The following is a 23049-nucleotide window of genomic DNA, read 5'->3' as shown; positions in this document are numbered from 1 at the left end:
TTTATAAATCGTAAACGAAAATAACGGGCATATTGACATTTTTAAGCTTGTCATGTACAGGCGAATTTCATTCTTTTTAACATTTTTTTTTGTTTCACCCCCGTAAACCGAATCATTATTTAATTGGTGTGCGCTTTTTCCACACATACGCATAGACAGACACATGCAAATATACGCGAATTCGCTGCGGGACGACACACGTAAATAAAAATGCGTGTAAATCAAACGGATGTTGGTGACAATTAAAATAAATTAGAAACGCCGAAGGTGGCGGCGGTGGCGGTCGGTCAGGAATATACGGTCTGATCGTTCCAGCTATATTATAAATTTGGAATCGAAATTTATCACACGTTCGAAAAACGATTATATTTTATCGGCCTATAGGAACAGAAAAATTAAAAAATTAAATGGTGGTTTGAGAATTTAATAAAAACACGTTTTGGATACATTGGAGCGGTTCCAAAATATATATTATATTATATATGTATATATAATAAAATAAAAACCTTCGATGACAACTTGTTTTTACATTATAATTAATAATAATAATAAAAACAAATATTTGTCACATAATTATGACATTTGCGGAGAACTCTTGGGAGGTATGTAATAGATACACCGACGGTCACGTATTATGTTATGTTAAATTTAGTTTTATTGTAACTATGATATTTTATTTTATGGATAATTTGTATATTTGAAATACGTTGAATGTTGTAGCTCGTAGGTACGGGTTATATTTATTATAGCTATTAGGAGGTACCTATAACTAGTATTCATTTATGCTGAAAAAATCTCAATATTTATAGATATAATCTTACAATTTTAAACCTGAGAAAAATCTTTACGTTCGAGACAAATTTATTTTATACTACACACGCACATAATATATTATATTGGTACTTACGTATATGTTGTCATTATTATTATTATTATTATTATTATACAAACATGATAATCGTTTTTGAACAGAATAATTTTTTTTTTCAATATTTTAGCGCTACCTGTATGTATTATATAATGCTATTCCCGCAGTGTGTGTAACCACGTTTTCATAATGTATGGAAATAATATGCCAATGACAGTTTTTAACGTCACAGTGTTTAAATTTACGAGCAAACAAAATAAATATTTTTGACGATAAAAATTATTTGTCAATATAGTTTACCACATTATAACAATATATACACATTACGATTTAGGTATGCATAATATAACGATATGGTACATAAAACAAAAACTGTTGGCATAATATTATATTATAATAACCACGGCGTGATACACAGGAGTATAGTGGTGCACTGGCGCTATAATACGTAACGAGTAAGTAAATTATGTAAATTATCATAACGTCTTACGGTTGATTTATTATCAATGAGTTATTATAATATATATTATATATAATTTTAAATCTGGAAAACTCACTTTTTCCATATAGTATAATAGTTTTTGAGTGTTTCTGGTCATTGAATATACTAAAGGTAACGTCTGTGTTGTATTTTTTATTCGCCGATGAATCATTTTGGATACTGTAAAAAAGGTGATGATGGATGAATCAGCGTCCTATTTTTTAGGATAGTTCTTGACAATAAACATACACAACGATATAGCCGTATAAAATTCATGTTACGATATACTCATCATAACAGTTGGCATATTGTAGTGACTAATTTATATAGTGGTGCACGGACCCCAACCAAAAATAACTTTTTTTTCGAGGGTATTGGCTATAATGCAATAAAGTAAATAATTATCATAATGCGTACGCTATACGGTTGGTTTGTTATCGATGAGTTAATGTATATAATATATATATTTTTTTTTATATTCGGTGAATTCACTATTTTTAAATCATTTTTTAGAGTTCCTCGTTGGTTACTGTATTGGGTGTGTAAAACTCAAATTGAATGATAAATCGTATACTAAGGAAAAAAATGATTTTGTTAAAATATATAGGTAATACTCGTGACTGTTTCTTCCGAGGATACTAAAGTTTATATCACGCCTATTATATATTTCTTAATATTGTAGACGAAGAGTCTCGTCCGTGCAAGTCTGTGTTTAAGTGTCGTAGTTTTGTTGAACGAAACTTTTTACAAAGTTATGTGAGTACCCATTATACGTATAATATAATATATACGATACATTGACTTAGGACTTAGGTACAACTCGAGTGAGCAGGTTAAAGGGATTGAATCCCTATTATTTCCACCTTCTCCCCACAATTATTTGAATCAAATAATTTGTATTAAGACTTAAGTGAACGCTTCACCCTTGTCTCGTGTGTATGTTATCTCTGTCTTGCAAACATACAACAAAGCAAGTTTGCGTTCGGTAGAACCGATTTTGTGTTGTTGGCTTTAATATTAGAGTGAACTGACCTATTAGGTACCAACGTTAAAATTAAGTACATTATCTGTGATTCAGCGTTAGATTTTTTCGATATTTTAAGCTTGATAAATGAATATTTTTAACTCGTATTAAAAGTATTTAAAATACGTTTAAGCAGCGTAGATTTGTATCTTTAATTTTGATAATAAAAAACTATTCGTTCTAATATTAAAGATGACACACCAAATCGATTCTACTGAACGAAAATATGGTATATATTTGTATGACGAAGACAATATACGCGGGTGTATATAGCGTCTTCTTAAATTAAATAAATCAAGTTTTTTATTTAGAAAATAAACAATATTTTATATTATATACTTTATTTTTGCTATGGAATTTTAAAAACACCTATAATTATTGTGTCTTGTTTAAACTAACACGAAAAATATTTAAAAATGTTATAGACTTATAGTTATGTGGACTTCAGCTTAACTTCTTGCTTAAAGTTCCGAGTTACACCTATTATATTATTATATTCGACGCGTTTAAGTAAAATTGAGTGTTTATTAGCGAAGATTCGGCTAAATATAGTGCCGCCTGAAACAAATCTTCAATCTATCCATATAACTGAAGCTCTAAATACACGTTAAAAATGCAATAAACTTACTATTTCCACTATCACAAAAATCGCTCAATGAAGAAAACGTCAATAGCAACACAAATAAACTTGTTCATGAAATTGTTAAAACTCGATTTAACGGACCGCTCTTTCAACGATAAAAATGATAAGTCTCGGCAGTAAAAAAAATAGGCATTTAAATTATTTCGACCTATCTATTATTATAGGAACGCACAGTAATATTTCTCCACGATATCTTATCATAATGAACAGAAATCATCTTATAGATTCTAAAGGTCTAAATTCGTATTCGATTGCGACAACGCGCGTTCGTGATTATGTATATCAAGACACGGATTACGTCCGATTATAAAGGTGCTCGTATAGTCGTATGTCGCCGATAAAGAAAACGTTAATAGTTATGGGTATATTCATTATAGTATAATATTATATCATTATATTATGATACGTTTTACGCGCGTATAATTATCCATGATCGACCGTTTGACCGCTCATCCTTGAAGTACCTATGCGTAAATATATGCGCGTATACCCATATTAACGTATAAACGCATTAATATTTACATTTTACTTTTGGACTTCGTGTTCATAAAATAGTGTAATAATAATATATTCTAAATAATAAATTATGCGTCGTGTGAGTTTGACTATAAAAATGGCTGATGTGGCAGCTATATAGAACGCGCGGGCTTAACTGCACTTTTGTCGCCTATGAGTCTGTCAGCGAGGTTTCACCGAACATCGTAATTAGACGTGTTTCGCGGCCTTAAAAAGCGATAAAAGAAACACACAAAATTCGTAACAGGTATTATTATATATTTATTGTTGTTTTACTCTAAGTCGTCCGTCGTCGTCGGGATTACGCTGCAGCGGCGTCGTAAATGTCTGTGTTTCGAAAATCGTCGGACCTCGCGCGCGCTGGGAAAACGACTCGTACATAATATAAATGTGTGTGTTTATGTATATATATATAGTGTCGTGTACACCATATATATATATGTATGTATGGTGCCGCACGACAATAAACAATAAACGGGAGAAGCGAATCGCCAGTGCACACGATAATACGCATATACGTATAATGTAGCTGCTCTGCGGCGGACATCCCTCGAGTAATGAAAAATATTTTACAACTATAGAATTTTCGGGCCCGCCGCCGCCGCGACGCGCGTACACATAACGTATACGTATATATTATATATATATAGCGCAGAGACCGGGCCCGGAAAACGATTTCGGGAGAAAGTCACGCGGATTTGTGAAATATTAAACGGACCCGCAGACCGTGATGTATACATATATATACGTACGTAGTCGAGCTTGTCTGTATATGTATATAATACGTGTACCCAACGCGGGGTGACAGGCAATAATTTGCCGGACCCTTGACCGTGTTATACCCTCGTCCGCCGCCTTCGCCACTGCCCGCCACTGCGAGACCCGGTCACCACTGCCCGCTGTCCGATGTGTATATATATTATATCGCCGTGTCCGCTACTGCGCCGCCGTCCGATACGCGTATACGACGCGTACACATCGTATATACACGGCGTGTATCCCCGCGGGACGGCCAACGCCCCTCCGTCACGCCGGACAAGCCGTTTCTTACATAAAATATTACCCTGTTGTTTATCAAATGTAAATTACATCGCACGTTGACAAGTTAATTTTTTCTCTCTTTCGTCCGCTTTTTTATTTTTTATTTATTTTATTACAATAGTTTTTTCTCTCCCACTCGCTCCGTCTCATTCTTGCTCGACCGCTCGCATACACGCACACACACACACCATACGATCTCTCCGCTCCATCCCCATCTGCAGTATACGTATATTTTATATTGTACGATGTTTTTTATTTTGTTACCAATCGTCCATATATATATATGTGTGTTATATCGGATTCGATCGTTTTTAGCCGGCTTTCTTTGGGTCCGTTCGATATGTAAATACCACCGGTCGTCATCAAAACATCGATCTGTGCGGGTCCCCAAAGTCACTGGCAGCAGTGCGCGTGCGACCGTGGACCACGATGAACCGGTTCCGAAACTCGAAAACCCTTCCCGACTATTTTTGAATATTGCAGGCAACACCAAACCAATATCCCGTTTTTATAGTTTTAAAAATTTTAATATTTTCCGATGCGATTTAATTAGGATATTTTGTTTGCGTTTTCTTAAATCTGATGTTTAGGTATAATATCATAATTTGAACAAAAGCTGGAGAAATCAAAAGGTATTTCCTGACTGTGTCGTGGTCGGTAACTGATAATGTTTAATTTTGTATGCAGCGAATGTCTCAAAAACGTGAAATTAAAATTCTGAAATCCGAAAGAACGTGTAAAATGACATTTTAGAAAACGACATATTTTTATTGTAGGTTGGTACTTAAAATGTTATTTTAAAAATTATGCATAACTATATTATTACATGGATATTAATAGATTTATCTAATTTTAATTCCATGAAAAATACAAAACTTTATTTAAATTAATTTACTTCACTCGGTTTGAATTCATTATAACTTGTTTCTATAGAACACACAGTACATTGTTGTGATTGCGCGAGAATTCTATTGATAATAATATACCATCGTCTATGATGATTAAGTAAATAATACCAAATAATTTCTCTGTGAAATAAAGACAATTTGAAACGTTATATGGGTAATGGGTATATATTATGTTGATTGGGGTAAAACAGGATACAGCTAGTACAATATTCGTGGTATTTCGTATTCACTGAACCACGTGTGTGACGGATGTATTTTCAGATTGTGAGCGAGGCGGGAAATCTATTGAGTTTACAATGTGTTTTATTATGTACATTATCGCTTTCTCTGAACCCCTTTTTTTTATTCAGAATTACTGACATTCTTCTAGGATAAGTAAGCAAATTTGCTCAAGGGAATAAAAAAAACATCGTAACCACTCAATTTGTAAATTATTTCGTAAATACTGTAAATATTTCCCACTTTTTAGACATTAAAAATACAAATATTTTAATCAGAATTTTTTTATTATTACCCATAATAATACTATCATTATGATCGACACAACGATGATCAGCAACGCTTGGAAGTTTATTAGATACTTAAAAGCATTACAATGACCTGAAATAATGAAAATTGAGCTAAAAGTTCATTCTAAAAATTTAAAAGCAATAAAAAAGCCAAGATAGAATTATAATAGATACCTTTTAAAATTAATTTTATAATTGATACACTTATACTAAGCAATAAAATATAATAAAATTAATTTTATCATGAATGCATGATTTTATTTTTATGTTTTCAGTAAACATATTATGCTTTCAAATTTACAGATTTATAAATTATATTCAAATATCATTAAATTGTTTTGAAAATGCATCATTAATAGAAATTTAAAATTAAAGAATGATACAAAAAATGCATGTATATAAAATATAAATACTAGTATCAGCTATTATGTGTAATGTCATTGACGAATGAGATTGTCAGTTGATTTTTGGTAGTTATTCGTTTAGAATGTTTAGATATAACTAACATATTATTTGTATTGAGTTTGTATGCACTATATACACACTTTATATAAAGCGTGCTTTTTACGAGGGGTCATTTCGATTTTAAGCTATTGCAGGTTTTACAACGACGACGTGTCTTATTCTTCTTCTGTAAAAAAAAAAAAATACTTTTTGGGGCAGTTAAAGTACTTAAAAAGTTTCGTATGGCTATAGTCCTCCTGTAGGTATATGAGTGTGTGTATTGATTGGAAAGAGGACGCAGATGTATGTACTTTAAAAAGGTCATTTTTACGAATTCTGGCCGTAGGTAGTATTGAGAAAACTTTGAACAGAGCTATACGATATTATACGAAGGGCGGTGACATTTCCGTTACCGGTATAATATATCGTATATAACTAGAACGGGAAAACTGTTGACTTTACAAGTTCGCGTAAAAAACATTTTACACGATGCTCCATACATTATTATACTCGTCTCAAATAATGTTCATATATACACGCAATTATATATGTCATTGTTATTATTTATATGTTTAAATGGATAATTATTAAATGCACTACACGATCGAAAGAAACCTTAAAAGTTCTTTCATTAAAACATATTATAATATAATTCGTTACGCCTACTCTCAGTTGTTTCCAACATAAGTATTTACATTAATGCTCAGACATTTTTTACAAATTTGAGGCACATCTATCCACCCCAAATAAAAATTAATCGTCAGTCACATGTCGTCAAATGTTACGTATTTTAGTGCAGTGATTATCAACCTTGAATAAATAATAACATAAAATAATTAATAACCCAGTCCCATCGGTAGTCGCAAGTATTAATAATTAAGTGTGGTTGATACATTAAATAGCGTAAGAATATAAGTAAAATGTCTCTCAAAAATATCGAGATTTAATTTAAGGTAATCATTTTAAAAAGGAATCATTGCTCTAATGAACTACACACAAATAGCTTAAGCAATACAGAAACTTCGATTAAATTCCATTAAGTAACTAAACAATCTGCTTCTTATTCAATTATGCTTCATGGTCGGTTGAAAATAGTTGATTGACAATTAATATGAAATTCACTTCAGAGAGTTTTATACAGCGTGTCTTAATGAAATTTTCTTCCCACTAACCTAAAAAGAGTATCCTTTAAGCTGGTCATTATATGATCCATCATATAAATAGTATTATGAAGAAAATTATGGTTTTTTAGTAGTTTTAGTATACTGACATTTTAACTTATAATTTTTTTTTTTTTGTATCAATATATGAGTTTTAAATCATTTAAATTTTTGTTCATTCAGCACCTAATAAATAATATTAATAATAAAATATATTATGACAAGGGTCAGGAAAGTATATTATAATATAGATGTCGGGAAAACTTAAAAATATATCGAAATATTTAAGATAATAAATTAATTTATTATTATTTTTTCTCCCTTGTATTTTTCCAATTGGTTTAACGGTTCTATATACAGGGTCACAGGGAACAAACTTCTAAAGCTTGTAAAGAAAAAAGTAGATAATTACATTATGATGTTCAACACAATGAATGATATTAAAATAATGTAAACGTTTGTCTGTGCTTTATATTATTATCTAGTTCATCAGAAATGCAATTTAGAAATAATGACATCATCTATTCGAGCGAGTGGATTTTCCATTTTAATTTACCTGTAGAATAAACTGCATAAACTGCATAAAATAAATTGCAGTGCATATATTAGATGAATTATCCATTATTATCTATAATATATATATATATATAATGTGTGTATATTTATAAATTTTGTAACTTTTATTATAACATAATTGTTATAGTAACTAAAAAAAATTATATACTTAAAAATAATAATAATATTTATGAGGGTTGAAATATTTATATATTATGAAAAAAAATGAGTGTTTGTAATAATATATAAGTAATAAAATGATTAAATTTGATTTAAAAGTTATAAAATTTATCGTACAATATTAGGTATTAACAATTTTAAATATTATAGTATATTACAGTAAAAATTTAATAATCTTAATTGTAGTAAGTTGTGTTGTTGTAAGTTCAACTTCTTTACTTCTTTAAGATAATAATATACATTTTCGTTTAACATTCTTTTATACAATCAAACGATTATAAACAAACTAATATTTAATTCCATTCCCAACTTAATGACAGTATTGATAAGGTTTCTTTTTACAAATTCTGTTTTACGTTTAGGGATTAAGTAAGTACATAATATAGTTTGTATGTTTAATATATATTTGTTTTGCCCCTGTTCACTGGTAATGTTCAAATTTAAATTTTTTACATCTAAAAAAGAATATATTTGACAATATTATACGTTGAGCAAAAGTTGTTTTGAATTTAATATAATACCTATGTCAATTTATAAATAATAGAATGGTAATCATTTTACAGTGTTTTTAAATAATATTCTAATCAATGAATTTACCGTCTTTAGTCTATGTATATAGTTCAATTATAACTATAATTGTGTAATTCGTCCACAAAAATAATTTTATCGTTCGTAATATTATGATCTATAAAGAACAATTGAATTTATATCTCACATTCCTTCGTGTATATTACTATACAAATTTGTTTGGTCATTATTACAACAAAATGTATCGATCCGACTGAGTATTGCTTACACGTATACACGTGATTGTCCCGTTAAAGTATATTATACAGAAATGCGGTGTTCAAAATATTAATAAGATAACTGCAAGACCAATAATAATATTCAATATTTAAGTATTTGACAGGAATCATATCCTTTTTTATTGAAAAAAAATATGTATAAAAAATAATATGGTTGTTTAATTTATAGTTCTATATAGTCGACGGGCATATATAATATACAATATACTTATTCATTGTAGAGTATAATTAATAATAATGTAGGAAGTTTGACTGAAAAATGATTAGACATGTATTCTACGGTAGATTATAACAATAAGTCAGTAGACATATTTTATACACCGTGTACCAGTTGTATAAATGATTGATATATATACACACACATTAATAGACGTCGAACGAACCGATTAGTTTTTTTTTTTTTTTTTTTGAACCCAAATCATAATAACGCGTGAATACGTACATCCAGCTTTATTCCCGTCGAAACGCTAAACTCTTTATGCGCATATTATTAAAATCGCGGAGCAGCAATAATATGGTCGGTTGAACAATACTTTAATCATTCCATTGTACAGTAGTCGCGGTGCTTCCCAGCTGCTGCGGGAATCTTTTAACGAGCGGAACACGGTCGTGTATATATGCACGAGCATACCCCTGTAAAAAGGATACGCCGTAAGTAATGTAATTACTGGTCGAATTAGCGGCAAACATGTCACCTCAGTCCGCTCAAAAGTGGGCGGCCTGGCGTTTCGGTGGCTGGTGCTCTGCGCGCCCCCTCGGGGTTGGGTAAGATTATAAAATATTTTTAATTTTGATTCTTTTTGCTTTGCTTTTTTCCAACGATATTGATTTAATACCAACTGACTAAAAGTGCACACGTATAGTTTGCGGAAGGTCAACGCGAGCTTTTTCTATTTTGTATCGTTGCGGTCTAAATTAATGAAACTCTACAAATTCGTGTCGTGCATCGCATAAATATATACTTTCGACGTATAAATGAGAGTTTTCGATTGATATTTACTACAATGGTCAATGATGTGATTTTTTCTGGATTTGATCAGATTTTGATTTAGAGGTGATGTCGAGGAAGGCATTATTTTTTTATGTACATCTAATAAATATTTATGATCACTAACATTTATATATTGTTTAAATTAATACTCTTAAACAAAATCACAAATATAAGGTATAAAATTCACTATTTTCGCTATGTTAAAATCTGCTTCTGAAATGTACTTAACCGTCTCCGCATTCGTCAGACGTCTGTTAAATCATGTCGAAAATCGTCTGGTGAGTTCTTCTGGTAAACTCTCTTATACATCCGTCTCATTAAAAGAGTGATGGCTATGATTATGGTGACTGCTAAATGAGATTGTACTGAACTGGCAATAGTATTTGGTATTCTGTGCGACCCGTTTCTTTTTGATGGACATCCGAATCCGTCCTTTTCCTTTTAGTACGTGTAATTTAGGTTTAATTATTTTAATAATGTAACACAATAGCAATACGCTCTCAACGAACTGAGAGCCTATACTGCCCTTAGCATGTGTTTGAGTTGTTAATTGCCTGATTAGTTAAGTGTCATAATATCATCCTTTGTAATGGATATCAATGTCATGTGGTTAATTATTACATAGTTTACTGGTACACAACATTATTATATATATTATATATATATATAAGTTTTAAATCTATCATTTGCGTTATTATTGATAAATTATATAAATATATAATTGTAATAATATAATAATAACACATAATTTACAACTTTTTTTTAAAAACAAACTAATAAATTTATGATTTTTGACGATAAAAAATGAAAAAAATGAAACAATTAGCATTGGTTTGGATCAATAACTAAATTTTTTTTTAAATGTTTTAACAGACTACAATGAGATGCCAACACTTTTTATTAGGCGCATAACAAGTATATATAATCGTATAATAATATAAAACTGTGTACGACGCCGAAATATACGACAACCATATTCTATAGAATATTTTAACAAAAAAAAAAAAATTATTTCTTTATTTTTTTTTTACAAAATACAATCTTATTTTGTACACCGATTTTATAATATTATGGTTTATATGAATGACTACTGGTGAGTTTCAAAAGTTTCTGATATTGATACTTTTTAAATTTAATTGAAAAAAAAACCGAAATAAATTTGATGAAAAACGGGCTTATTGGAAATTGCAGCCTTTTTTTTTTTTTTGTGATTTTTCCTTACGCATTATTTGAAAACGGGCGAAAATGACTACTCCAAAGTAAAACGTAGATATATAATACATTGATATATACACCAAAAAAGGGTAACGTGAGCCAATTATATTACTCTTTTCACACAAAAATAATATTATAATTCCTAATATTTAAGACATAATGATAATTATTATTCATCTTCGACCCACTTAAAATCTAAAATAAATACATTTTTGATTTTGTGTAAAACTCAACAAAACTAAATGGTTTATAATATTTTTTCTTATCATTATATTAATATATTTTCATTTTTAACTATCGGTATTATGTATATTTCTGAAAGAGCATTTGATTTTTCAAATGAACGTAGGTATAGACATTTTCACGGAGATGGTGTATTTCCCTCGGAGAATAATATAATAGGTAAAATTTTTACACAATTACTGCATTAATCACACATAATAGACACTACAAGCTACAAGTAGGTACATATATTGCGTGCAGTGTGAGTGGAACCATGGGCGTAGCTTAAGTTTTCGAGTTGAAAGGGTTATTTTCGTTAGAAAGTGTGACGTAAGGGTTGTACCACTCTCTTCACCCCACACCTATACCGCCACATCAACCCTTTGCAATATCGCAAGCATACAATATATTTTAATTATAAATTACACTTACGTCATATTATAATAGTTTATAGATTTAATTGCTTATAAATTCATACGTCATGTTAAATTATACAATAGTGAATAGAAAGTGATTTAATTAATTAATTCGAAGCATATTATGATAAGTATATTATATATTATTCAGATTTGGTACAGCAGCTTCTACTGAAATACAGTGAATTTATTTTAAGAGACACGTTCAATACATTACCATAAAATTAATATTATATATTAAACAGTATTGTTTCATATAACATGTTTTCAATGTACACATGAGAATCAATCGAAAATATCAATCAAAAATACAATCATGATGTTTTAAGCAGCGAATTAAAATAAACAGAAACAATATTGTTGACTTAGTGATAAACGGTAATAAACAGAGTGATTTACATCCCATTTTATCTTCTAGTAATGGATTTATTCAAATTTTAATTTTTACATTTTTAACTATATGAAAACTGTATTTCCTAATATTTAGATTATCATATATAATACAAGGAGTATCCTGCAATGATACAATACCTATACCTATTTTTTTTTTAAATGCGAACCTTTCGTTTTTATTTTAAGTTGATAAGCTCATTTTGTGTTTAAAAATATTATGGATTTAGCTAAATTTAAATTCAAACGTGTAGTTTAATTTCGTCTAAATTTATCTTTTTATACTATACTTCTATACTACTATGGATATTATGGAATATAATCCTTAAAAATAGTTTTACATAAAAACATAAAGTATAAAATAGTAGTTTTACATAAAGTATAAAATGAACGTAGTATTTTGTCTAATATTTATTATACTCAGAAAATGTTTATAAATTACAAAACTTTAGTATATTATTAATATTATAATTACTATGATTTTCAAACAATCATAGCCCCATATATTTCAAAGTTTTAAAGAAGATTTAAAGTATAATCTAAACCTATTATCGTGGACTATTATTTTTAATATTATATTAAATTTAATACCTAACTCAGTAACTATTTATTTGATATAATATATATATATCAAAATTAAAAAAAAAATCCGATTAATTATTTACAGTAAAAAACAGTGATTTTCATTTATAAAATTAAGTTTGTATTATCTCAGGGCACTTTATATAAAAAAAAATAAAGTATTCAAAATTATGATTATCGAATTTACATAAAATCCCCCCCCAAAAAAAAAAATTCAAATTTTAATAAAGTATGCTTTTTAAAATGAAAATTAGCGCTCTTGGTTAATCATGAGAAATAGGCATCGTTAAGTACAGGTAAAACGATCGCCGAGTTGTTATTATGTGGGTTTCTGTATAGACTGTGTGCAATACGGTTGCTGAGGGGGAGGCTAAATTCAACAGTGCAAATAAATTAGGAAAGACAGATCACTCGACGATGTTTTTTTTTTAAATGTCTCCGACACAGGCGCGTAATACTGAATATAGTTAACCTACTCAATGAAAACAAGTTGACTAAAAACATAAAACCTAGGCCTCAGGTTTTTTTTCTTTTCGGCTTATACATTTTTATTCACATAACACATTTGATAGTGATATTTTAGGTACTTATATTATTTATTTAAAATTAAGTTTATCATAATTTTAAAACTGTTTTACAAACACACGTTTTAATGTTATATTTAATAGTAAGTAGGTATGGGAAATTTCCACTTAAATGTTTTCACCGATAATATATGAAAAACTTAGTTTGGTGAATTACTTCATGAGATGTTTCTGATGTAAGCCGATTTCTACATACTATTTTCTATAGTATGAGAAAATTGTTTGAATTTATCAGGTCAGAAAAAATCTTGAGATGTATTGATTCGATTTTAACGGTGAATCCGCTGACGCCAGAAATATTTTGTTGTCGTTTGACATCTTCATTTGGTATACGGTTTTAAGGTGTTTGTATCGTCTTACTATGGTTAAAATGGTTTATTCAAACTGTCTTAGACACGCGAGTCAATAGAATATTGACTATTGTGCGAGAAATTCATAATTTAAAATATCCCCATACACGCGTGCATATTATATTATGTGATTTTAGACAGCTAGTGGGCTATTGATTCGTATGTCTGCGAGATTACTCATGCAAAGAATAAACATTAATTTAATTTAATTCTTTGTATATTCTGTTAAGTGTAATCGGTTATTAATTTATTATGTAATCTTTAACCTTCGCATATTATATGATAAAATGTGGTCTTCACTATACAGTAGGTAACTAAAAATTCAGGATTTATAGAATTTCTATACCAATAGTGAGGTACCTATACAAACGTATACATATGTTGCTGCAACAGTATACATATTTCGAAACACACCAATTCAATTAAACGTAGGTACAATTGTATTTGTTTCCTTTTTTCCCTCAATCGGTCACATTCACTGTCGTTCGTATAAAGTAGATTTTCTGCTACTTGATCACTATATATATATAAGGTTTTAATAAATTATAGCTTGTAATGCACACAGCATTGGATCGTCAACCGTATATGTTTTACCTACCTTATTCATTATAACGCGGTCCGCAATATATAGTCAAAGGTCCTTCTGGGCCCCGAGGTCAATATAGATTCGGCTGAAATCTTGTAGACATTATGCCGAAACTACATTAAACACGCATATTAGCTGATATATTTATAAAATATGCAGTGATTATGTATTTATGTGTACGTATTATTGTGTACACGAGTCTTATATAGGCAAATCATGGTAGGCATATACTCACTGCTGTGGCACCTTCGTATAATTATGTGCGCACATAGCGTGCCGATGTCATAATTTTATTACATAATATTATGTGATGATAAAGGGGTGGACTGGGACTGTAAATCGGCCCCGGGAGAAACCGACATAAACGGTCCAATTATTTAATTATTATTCGTCCACAACTCGACATAATATAGTACTATACAATTTGATGCATTAACAATAATGACGCTCTAATCCTCGGAGTGATTTTAATTTCTATTTTAACGTTTAAAATCGACTTGCGTTTAAAAACGTAAGTATATTGTATTCATTCATTTAAATTTATTCATACAGTACACCTATATGTATATTGTATATACCATATAGATCCTATACATATTACATAAATATCGACGCTAATTTGCATATAGGCCTAGACGCCGATTACAGCCACCCTGTTCAGTGCACCCATGTGCGTGGTGCGCAAAATATTATTATCATATTCTGAAGATTTATTTTTTTCTGTTATCGAATTTCGCCGTTGACTTTCTACGATGGTTACACGTTTTTCCCGCGTGTAAATCCGACTAAGACAAACTGCAGCTTTGTTAAATCGGTGAGCAAAAATCTGATTATTCCGATACATGGGAGATTTACTATCTTTTCGTACTTCCGGAAAGTAACGTCTTTTATAAACACGTAACTGCGTTTCAGATACTGGATATATAAGTAAACGAGTATATAATAGTATATGTACCTATATGTATTTACTGTATTATATATGTTGTATGTTCGTTCACGTACAAAAACAATGTTATTATGATAATTTAACATAAAAGCCTAAAAAATATGACCATCATGCGAAAATCAGTAAAAAAAAAACCCATTAGAGTTTGTTTACCTATATTATTTGGCAATAATTGCAACACCTATACACTGAGGAGTCTGGCAGAATTTCGATGTGTCGTTGATAAATGAAATACGGCTGCTTTTGAATACGTTCCAATATCTGAATACTGACATTTGAATTTGGTTTAGTTATTTAGTTCCAACAGAAGATTATTTCAAATTTTAAACGATTGTAAATTAAATCAACTATACCTATAAAGAAAAAAAAATCAAAATTTTATGTAAAAATAATTTGGAAAATGTTGTATAATAGGTATTAATAGGTTAATATTAAATGTACTCATGGCTGTGAAACGAGCCTAATGGTTGCAATCGTCTAGGACAGTGGTCTTCAACCTTTTTGGACTCGCTGCCCACTTTTTTAGGCCTACATTTTTCGCGACCCACGTAGTAAGCTTTGTAAAAAAGTTAAAGTTGCTTGTAGAGAAGAAGACTTTCGTAACCCAATTTTAAAGTTTATAAGCGATCCAAAAACGGGTCGCGATCCATCGGTTGAAGACCGCGGTCTAGGCCCTAGGGGTATATAAAAAATAAATAATAACAAAATTAAAACGGTCTTGAACAGTTGCGAAAATCGAAAAACTTTCTCCGTATACCTACTCTAGAGGTATACGAAGTGATCGGGAGTGTTGGAACTCGCAATTCTGATTTATAGCGATAGTCTTCTGATTTTCGACGTTTATTAGGTAATTTATACACGCGAGTGTGCCGATATCTTAGTAAGTATAACGTTATGAGAATTAAGACGCGCACCGTGTGTACACACAATATATATACGTATAGCAATCGACGTGAACCACCGCCGCCGCCGCCGCCGCCGCCGCCGCAGAACGCGTATGTACGTGCCGCGGGTCGTACAACACAGCATAATATAGTTAGTATACCTGGCGCTGCTGATTTATATACATAATACTTATACACAGCAGCCGTATAATATTGTAATACACGAGCTTGCCTGTTCCTCGGAACAGACGAGTAACACTCGTATGTGTATAGCGTTTAATATACAGAATTCGTACACGCATATATATATTATTATATATATATACATAATATGTATAACAATATACACTATTTATTCGGCGTCGAGCGTGTACATATTATTATTATACACGCACACACACACGCACGTGGATGTGTAGGTGAACTGCTGCGAGTGCGCGTACACGCACACAGACGGATCCGGAATTACACACCGTGTGTATGCCATTAAATGTATCAACTCTTGTTCAACTCATTAATGCAATCCTATTCAGCGGCGTGGAAAATTAATGTACATCTGACTGGAAAAGCCCTTTGAACTTTTGCAAACTAAACGCATGGGTTTTCACGTCGAATAAACATATTCGTTTTAAGCTGTAAAGGGTTGTCTAAAATTGCCTCGCCCCTCCGGCCCGACCCCGCGGCGGCCCGCCGGCGTGCGACGCACCGGATTACAAACGCCTCTGATTTTGTCACTTGCATTAAATATTAGCTTTTCCTCGGGGCCTTCAAAGTGTTATACGCGCTTAGAGGTAACGGATACAAAAGCTGCTGTAGATGTATATGTATATTGTATATATACACATATATATTATATATTATATATACATAATATTATATATTATGTATATATATTTTCATATATACGTCGGTATAATTCACATAAATTATATAGGTATATACTTATATGGTTGGAGGGGGTGTGGGGTGGGCTGTGGAAGATAAGTACTCGTTTACTCGTTTTCTGCGCATAATACGCGTGCGAGAACAAAATGTAATATTCATGTAAAGTAAATGATGACGTACGTGAAATAATATATGTTGAATAAAAATATTTATTTTTTAATACGAATTATTTAAAATATTATTATCATTTCAATAGTTCGATGTCCTACTCGTTTTATATACACAGGTAGTTTTGATGTATATATTTACGAAACTGTCTTTTGGAAAATCATTTTTACAAATATTATTTTAGTGATAACAGTCCCTTGGATTAATTTCATATTAAATATAAATGTAATATTTATATGTGTACATAATATTATAATATAACTAATAACTATACTATTATAACTATAATTAGATATATATACAGTGTTATAGGTACATATAGTTGAAACCATAATAATTATTAGGTTTAGGATGTTTTGATGTCAACTACATTTTTTTTTCTTTTAGTCGTGTAGGTACGCATCACAATTCATAGATAAGTACAATAATTACAAATGCATTTTTTGAATTTTAATCAAATACTTATGTTTCATATATTTATTCTATACAGAAAGTATAAGTATTTCGAATGATTAATGGATGATACAATTTTTAACGCACGTTGTTTCCTTATACTTTAATGGCATGATTTGATATTTTTCGGGTATATTTTCATACATTCTTTAAAATTTGTTTCAAAACTTCAATAATTAAAATTTAAAATCGTATTAACATCGGCATCAATATTGGTCGTTTTCCCTCATTCGTTTAGGGACACGGGTCACTTATACACTATAACGAGAAATCAAGAGGTTTACTCCTAACATCTTATAAATAATAAAGTTACACAAAACTTTTGAACCACTTAACTTTTGATAAAAAGATAGCAAACAAAATTAAATGAAAAGAAACCACACGTCATCATTGTAAAACTTATCATTCCCTGAATTTAAAGTTGCTTCGATCAGAACTTAATATTTATTTAAGAGTTTTTTAAAAAGAATGCCTTTCTGTTAATCTTTTATTTGATCTGGTTAAAAAAAAAATATTGAAAAATAATGGCACAACTAAGTGAAAGCGTCAGGTAAAAATATCAACTAAATAATTTAGATAGAAATATTTTTAGTTAAGACAAACAAACTTTAGTTGTTTGTGCTATATGTTTACAAAACAATCAGTAAAATTAACGAACTACCTATAATTAGTTGAAATATTTTATTTCATTCGACTATAAAATATATTTAGTTAAAATTATATTACAGATAAAAGTAATTAAAACAATCATTATAATAAAATAACGTCATCTAAAATTGTTTACAAATACGATTTTTTTTGTTATTACTCTGGTTTTACCCGGTGCAATAGTGTTGTTTGATACTTACTTACTTTTTATTTTCTACTCATTCGTGTCCGTACATTTAGTGTTGCAAGGTAGTAATAGTTGCATTAGGGTATGAAAAAATGGAAAGTTAAAATATCAAAAGAAGTTATGTTTGTTTATTGAGTATCTATGAACATTGATTAATAAAAATTAATTAATTAATACTTATTAATTTATTCCGTCATTGTAAGAATAATAATTTTGAGTGAAAGCTGCAAGGTAAGTTAACCTTCATAATACATAATATGTATAAGTATAAGTATATTATACTTTTGAATATTTCAATAACTTTTTAAATGTAATAAAAATAATCTATATGTGTGAGTTTATACAAAATATCATGACAAAATAGGGATTTAATGATTGCATAATATATATATTCAATAATAATGTAATCATGTAAGATGTAAAACAAATTATTATTGTTATTTACTAGAAATTTATTATATTATAGAAAGTTAGTTCTCAAGTATTAAATACAGTTGATATTTATAATCGGTATATGAGATATACATTAAGTTTAATTATAATAAAACATGAAATCCAAAAATCTGAGCACAATTTAAAAATTGAAAAGAATACATTTTCACTATTATAGTCGATAAGTATAGTACGAGTATGTTTTTATATTTAGCATTTATATTACTTTAATTCTAATGGATTTTTTACTATTGTGTCCAGTATATATACATAGATAATTATATAGTTAAAAAAAACAGCGTTTCTGTTAATAAAAACAATTTAGTTTGTCTTTGTTGGTAAAGTTTTTGTTTCCTATTTTTACTACGTGTGAACTAGCAAAAGCAAGCTTTATTGTTATCATTTTGATTATTTGTCGTCGTAAAAATGTATGTACAAAATGAGAAATTATGCGTATCATATATATACCTAAGTTATAAATATATAATGTTTTATATACATAAATATTTGAAACAGCTGGCCTACAGGTGAATGACCTTATGACCTAATGACTGCTTAGAATTATTTTAAAGCTATTATATATACGACGCAAAGTTGTGACTTTGTGTTGGTGAAGTATCTCAACCCAAAAATAACATCTTACATCTCATCACCTCACCCTATCACAACACAACCCCCTACCGATTAAAATCGACGAAAAAATAATAAGTAACTAGGTACCGGAAGTTTATAACGTCGTAGACAGATAGTATTGCTACTCTATAATTAATGGGGAAATCGATTTTGAGTGAGTAGGTCGAGTCGGATGGATGAATGGATGGATGATATAATATTATTGTAAGATTGTTTTTGAGACTGCGATAATGCGATATATGAAGCTTCTAAATTTACACAGCACAAGACTATATTTTATTATTTAAAAGTTATAAATAAAGGCGCTGACCTTATTTATCTATAAAATATAAATGTTAAGCAATATATGCAAACAATTTCGTATTAAGGGATACAATCTTGATCAACTTTTCGGTAGAATATTAAATGAGCGTTTGGCGCGCGTCCCGTGAAATGTATATAATACCTTCTTAACGCGTGTATTGTTCGCTGTACTCGGTACTATATAAGTTCAATATTACGTTATGTGATTAAAAATATAATAATATAGACATTTAACGATGATTTTGTAAATGAAAATAAACTACGAATTCATCTGCGTTGATAATACCATATTTTGTATTATAGTTTATGTTTTAATATAAATGTTAAATTTATACTTGTTTATATATATATATTATACATACATAATATGTTACAATTAAAACCAAAAATCTATCATAACAATAGTGTTATAACTAGTCAACTGTGATTCTTACAAACTCCATTTCGTCAAGACTGATTTCGTCTAGTTAAAATTAGAATTAACTAAGACATTCGACATTACAATTAGTCTTACCTTACCTTTTTTTTTTAGCTTGAACTGGTCGTGTCTGAAATATAATGCTGAAAACTAAAACAAAATAAAAGTGGCAACAAGTAAATATTGAAATGAGTTGTAGACATCATTATTGATTAACGCAATGATTATAATACCTATTTATAATATCTCAATTTTGAATATTATATTGATTTAAATAATAAAAAATAACATTTTGTAATTTTAAATTTGTTTAGTAAATAGATTAAGAACGTCCTCATACTAAGTACCACAGTCATAATACTAATCGTGACAATTTAAATCGTCATACACGATTTTAAAAATACGTTTTTGTACTTTTCATTTCCGGTCAACCAGTAGCTAGTCGCAGTATTGAATAATATACAGAATATAGCAAGGACGCCCGGATGAATTTTTTAAGGGTGAGGCCAACAATTTTAAATTATTATACATACACAATATACACATAATATATTTTTTATTTATATTTTATACACATTTTACGTTTATTATACATAATTTTATGTTAATATAAATACATATGTATATTTCTTAAATATTATGATATTTTAGTTAAATATTTAACTATAATAATATATTATATTATATTCATATATTATATACATATACTAATAAATAAAGTAATTTAAAATTCACTTGTCTCTATATTATGCATTACTTGTCACGTGGTCTGAGGAGCGCTATCGTGTCTTTACCGTGTTATACAATTGCTAACAAATTTTAAAACAAACCGATATTATATGTGCATTTAATATGAATTTGGTATTATTTAAGCATGCCATAAATCGGAATATTATACTATTATTATGACCTTTGACCTGAAAACTGTTCAGAAAGAAGGCCCTAGGGGAGGCAACTGCGCCAATTTTCTCCCCGCTACTTTGTGAACACCCTTGTTTGGAACCCTATTTAAATACTGCAGTCCATAATAATTATCATGGCTTTGCACCCTACATTTTAACCCGATATATCAAACCGTTTAAGTATGCGAAATAATAACAACACCTGACATCGAATAAAACCCAAAATCTACATTTTATTAAAAACTCAATTACCAAATAGGTGTAGGAATTGGTATTAATAATTGTTTATTATTTTTGGATACAATTTTAAACAATATGTCAATATTTTTAATAAAGTAATGAATTGTATTAAATACATACTCGTATATACCATAGTTGTTCCTAATAATAATGTGCGTATGTATGTTTGCAATTAGATACTATGTTTAACACTGCAATAATTGGATAGAAAAAAATCTGGAAACTCGTTCTGCTGAGTAGTCGGTGTCGAATGATTAAGAAGTAGATAATTATGATGAATATGTTTATTTTACATTACGGATGATTGTATAAAAAAACTTTTTTGAACGGATTAAAATGATCAGCCTAAATTTCCAATGTATTTCTCATATTTCTGTTAGTAGTTTATTTTTAGTACCTAATTCGAATTTGAATCATAACGTTAAACTTATTTTAGCCAAATATAAATTTCATATCATACTATTATATTATTTCATATGATACTACTGGCTGACTGCTGTTATTAATTTAAATGTCAATTGAAAACGTTATTGTGTATAGTAAAAAATAATATATCTAGTAGTAAAAATTTTAAAATGCCTACAATAATATTTTTAGAATAACAAAAAACATATAAATTATTAATTTTAGCTTAAACATCCAATTTTGTCAAAATTTAAATGCCTAATGCAAATGCATTTGAATTATTTGAGGTAAACGGGTTTCTGTAAAAACTACGTATTGAACTTTCAAGTCTTGGTCTTGAAAGTCTAAAACTTTTACAAAATCTGACAAAAAAACACCAATCATTGTAATACCTATTTATGCATAGTTATAGTATAGTGTAAAATTATTCAAGTATAAAGTTATAAAACTGATACAACAATTTTAGTACAAAACAATAGTCCACAGGCTTTCATAGCACCCAATATCTGAGCTTAAGTGATATTTATCCGGTATCCGAATATGTAAACACTCGTTTTCGACATCCAATTTAATTTTGAAAACCCTATACCAACACGCGAGTTAATTATTTCGGGTACAAAGCCTTGATAATAAATTATTATTATAGGCTCAGTAGTCATATATGTTATGAAACGTGATGAAAAAAAACACGCATTCACATTGAAACAATAATATATTTCTGTCTTCGTGTCAATGTAGATTTTCATAACTCTTAACGTTTGCTATTTTTACAGAATATCACCAGCACTGGAAATATAATATAAGGAACATTTCATCGCATTCGAATCCTATCCCTTCAGCGTATAATATTATTGTAATATGCGGCAGTGTAGGGCGCACATGCATTTCGAGTACAGACTTTAATTAAGCGCCGTTCTCGAGTGATTTACTGGGCTCCTATACGTTTTTAAATAATTTATGAATTTCTGGGGTCCCACGGAATAGTATATATGTATATAATAAATATATACAATACGAGTATATACATAAAACGTGTACATGTAGTGATTATAACTTACGAGTTCTTTTAATTGT

General features: G+C 29.5%; 1 long non-coding RNA gene across 1 annotated transcript in view; it reads left to right on the top strand.

The window, feature by feature from the left end:
• The window catches only part of LOC114120549 (uncharacterized), a 36525-nt gene extending 15559 nt beyond the window's left edge, over positions 1-20966 (top strand). The window contains exons 2-3 of the long non-coding RNA XR_003592125.2: positions 20543-20604; positions 20743-20966. This is a non-coding gene — a long non-coding RNA (uncharacterized LOC114120549). The remainder of the gene's footprint in view (positions 1-20542; positions 20605-20742) is intronic.
• The last annotated feature ends 2083 nt before the right edge of the window (positions 20967-23049 follow it).

This window comes from Aphis gossypii, chromosome X, assembly GCF_020184175.1.
Source record: "Aphis gossypii isolate Hap1 chromosome X, ASM2018417v2, whole genome shotgun sequence".
Taxonomy (NCBI): Eukaryota; Metazoa; Arthropoda; class Insecta; order Hemiptera; family Aphididae; genus Aphis; species Aphis gossypii.
Note: the sequence above shows the minus strand (reverse complement) of the source record. Positions and strands in the feature narration are given on the sequence as shown.